We start from the raw sequence: 3,780 nt of genomic DNA, 5'->3' as shown, positions 1-3,780 counted from the left end.
AACCTCCTGCACAGGCGTCAGGTACGGGGCTGGTAATACGCGTGTCCCATTTATATCATAATTAAGGATCATAATACAAATCATGTAGTACATACCGACCTAGCAAAACTAAAAATGCCGTGCCGATGAAGTGGTACCACTACTCATACAAAAGGCTGCATGGGCAAAGCTATATCGCATGGCGTATACTAGACATGAGCACATCATATCCACCAACGAGGTGAAAACCCCACACACGGTGATACGATCTCGGGACGGGCCGCATGCTCGATCAGAGAATCAAGAGAATTCAAAATTTTCCATTTCTCAAAAAAATAAATTTAAAACCTTCCCTGTGGCCATTGCCGACGTGGAAACCAAAGCCGGTGAGTGACGAAGTGAGGCACCATCGCCGACTCCTGCAATGGCGCCGCCGCCGAGCTAGCAACCAAGGGAGCAGCCCCCCTCTGTGTCCTAACACCAACAACAGGAACATGCACACACGCACGCTGCACCTTACCATTACTTGTACGATTAGTTAACTTAGTCCGGCGAGAGTAATACTAGTACGTCGGCGAGAGTAACCGCATGGAGACTGACCGCCGGCAAAGGGCCATACCATGGCTTGGACGAAAGGGGAGCCGCAACCCGGCGCACCAGATCAGCTGCCATGGCCTCGTCAGATCCATGAACTCCATCTCACCAGATCAGATGCCGGAGTATATATTCCTGGTGACCTAAAACGTCTTAGAAAAGAGGTGAAAGGAGAATCAGCAAAAGGGAGGTTATAGCACGACTGCACGGCATGCATATTCACGCTGGGTATTCTACAGAAGAGAGTATAACAACACTCATATAGCTTCCCCTCGAGCCATCAGACAGCAGCGTCTGGGTGGTGTAGTTGGTTATCACGTTAGTCTCACACACTAAAGGTCCCCAGTTCGAACCTGGGCTCAGACATTTTACTTTTTTTTAGCCTTTTTCTGTTTTTGGCTTTTCTTTTTTTTCTTTCAAATTTTGTGTTGGTTTCTAATTTTACACATAGATAGATATATTTGTTCTAACTTCTAGCATATTTGCTTCACGTTTCTAACATTCGAACCTAGGCTCAGGCATTTATTTCCTTTTCACTATTTTTTGTAAAGTCCTTATCATTTCATTTTGTACGTGTATGTATAGTCTCCAGTAGTCCTATCTGTTTTAACTTCCATCAGATTTTGCTTCACATTGCGAACCAACATGTAGTTGGATGGTTAGAGGGACCGTAGTATCCCCAGCCCAACAGGGTTCAAATCCTGATGCTCGCATTTATTTCAGGATTTCCGGCGATGCGCATTCAGTGGGAGGAGACGTTCCCGTCGACGACGATGTGCCTACGGTGACTTTGTAAATTTCAAGATGATATGCCGGCTCCTTTCAGAGGTGCTCATAGGGATAGGGTGTGCGTGTATGCGATCATAGGGGTGAGTGTATGCGCGTGTATATAAGTGCTTACGTCTGTACTGTGTTCTAAAAAAAAGATTTTGCTTCACATTTCCAACGAATATATAGTCAGTTGTATGTCTCTCCAGGATATTAGTCAAAATTTGCTTCTAACGCTGTGAAGGGCATCTTCAAAGTGGACCCGCAAATCTTGCGTAACCGTTTGGACTGCGTAGTTCGGACTACGGAAACCATCCAACGCGGTCCTGTATCGGTCCATAGGGCGGTCCGGACGCGATTTCTCTCGCAAATCGGAGACAAACGTGGGAGGACTTTGCGGGAGTCCAGACCGATTCTACGCCCGCTTCTGGCCGCTCTGGCCCACCAAAACCCCTCCTCCCTCGCCCGCGCATGTTCCTGCCCAGCGCCAACTGCCCTCATTCATGCCACTGTAAAGCGCGCCGCTCAACATTAAAGATGGCTCAGGGTGGACGTGCCCACTCATTGTCGCATGCGACACGTCTCCGGTGTCCGTGCCTATTCAATGTCGGGGACGCGTGACTAGACGGGATGGGACAGATATCTATCACGCCTATTCAATGCCGCAGTCCGTCCGTATGCCGCCATTAAGAAGGCTCGTCGGCCAAGAAACCCACTCCAGTATCGCACATTGACGCACCTGGACGTCTCGCGCTCACCGGAATCCGCTATATAAAGGCGGCCACACCCGGCTAACTCGACACCACAATACAAGCCCCTCTACATCCTCCTCCCTTGCACTGCATCTGCCATGACCGCCAACGGGACAGCACCGTGGGATAGTATGTCGCCGGAGATGAAGCACGCGGTGGCCGCCCTTTCGCCGCATGGCAGAGCCGCTGTGCCAGGTGGATCGAGGTCGGCTTGTCGGCCAGCTCGTCGAGGTCTCCGACAACGAGGACGACACCACAATGGAGACGGGCTCCGACGACTCCGCCCGGGTCCCCCGTCTCCTGTGCACGCCGGCTTCACCATGGAGCGGGCACAGGCACACTTCAACGCCGCCATGGCGGAGGTGCCGCCTGTGCCAGTGCCTTTGTCAGCGTTCCGGCAGGCGTAGGAAGAACGGTGGTACAACATGTTCCTCCTAGAGCAGCACCGGCTGGCGGAGGGCCAAATCTACAGCGAGCGCGCGAGGGAGGGAGCCGTGGCAGCCATGGCCACGGTGAACCCATATTTCATCGTGGAGCAGTGTGCCATCTATGATGTCGTCCGCACTCAAGCCGCCACTCGCCAGGAAGCGGCAGTCGCGGAGGCGCAGCTGTGCCTCCTACGCGCCGCCGACGAACCATCAGTCGACCCGGTGGGACGATGACAGCGCCAGCGCCCGCATTTCCCTCGTAGACCTCAGGTCCACCGGCTCCATAGAAAAACAACCATGAAAAATTGATACAGCAATACCTGTAGGAGGCCTCTCATTCTTCATAATATCTATTGATTCACTATTATCGGAACTCACAACAACTCTACTACAATACATGGATTCAGCTAAGAACAAGCCATGCTTGAGGGCCAAAGCTTCAGCCGAAAGAACATCTTGAACCATATCCAAACGTGCATTACACGCGGCGATGAACTTCCCCTTTTTATTAGTTCCCCTCAGAATGTCTGGATCGAAAGAAGCATCAATGTTTATCTTAACACAATCACCTGTTACAGGAGCCCATATCTCCTTTCTCACACTTGCATTACGAACTGCAGCAAACCTAAAATTTGAGGATAAAACTTTAATTGCCATCCCAGATCTTTCTGGAGACTGCACCTGAATATCATGGCTAATTTCCCTCCTTTCCCATCATAAATACCAACATGCAACTGCAACAAGCTTTGGCAATGGGGCTTGTCCCAAAATCAGTGAATGATCAGGGCTTGAGTTCAACAATTCCTCTAGAACAGACTGTCCTTGATGATGAACAAGACAAGTTTTCTCAATTAAGTCATGAATACCCAATGCTTGTCATATGTGCTTTGCTCGACTACACTTGAACAGGAGATGTTTAATGTCTTTAGCTCCAATCTCACAGGCTGGGCATTGCCCGCTCACTTTGATATGGTGGTTTGCCAGTGCAACCCGAGAAGGAATAGTATCATGCATAGTTCTTCAAAGAAAGATTCTTACCTTGGCGAGCACTTTGAGACCCCAGATCTTATCCCAAGTTGGATGTGGTTTGATACCAAATGCTTGATGGACTATGTTTAATCTTTGGCCATATTGGCCCTCTCCTTCTCATAATATGTTGAACGCACAAAAGAGGTGTCCGTATGAGTTAGGTTCCAAGAAAAGTCTTGCATGGCAGAAGATGATAAACGGATACCAACAATCCTTTGAACATCCACTTG

At 49.7% G+C, this 3,780-nt stretch overlaps 1 non-coding gene across 1 annotated transcript; it reads left to right on the top strand.

Annotated features, from left to right (window-relative positions):
* The first annotated feature begins 865 nt into the window (after window positions 1-865).
* On the top strand, window positions 866-939 carry TRNAV-CAC. Its single transcript has one exon. It is a non-coding gene; the product is annotated as a tRNA-Val (tRNA).
* The last annotated feature ends 2,841 nt before the right edge of the window (window positions 940-3,780 follow it).

This window comes from Triticum dicoccoides, chromosome 4A, assembly GCF_002162155.2.
Source record: "Triticum dicoccoides isolate Atlit2015 ecotype Zavitan chromosome 4A, WEW_v2.0, whole genome shotgun sequence".
In the NCBI taxonomy this organism is placed as follows: Eukaryota; Viridiplantae; Streptophyta; class Magnoliopsida; order Poales; family Poaceae; genus Triticum; species Triticum dicoccoides.
The sequence above is the reverse complement of the archived record's forward strand: the minus strand, read 5'-3'. Positions and strand labels throughout refer to the sequence as shown.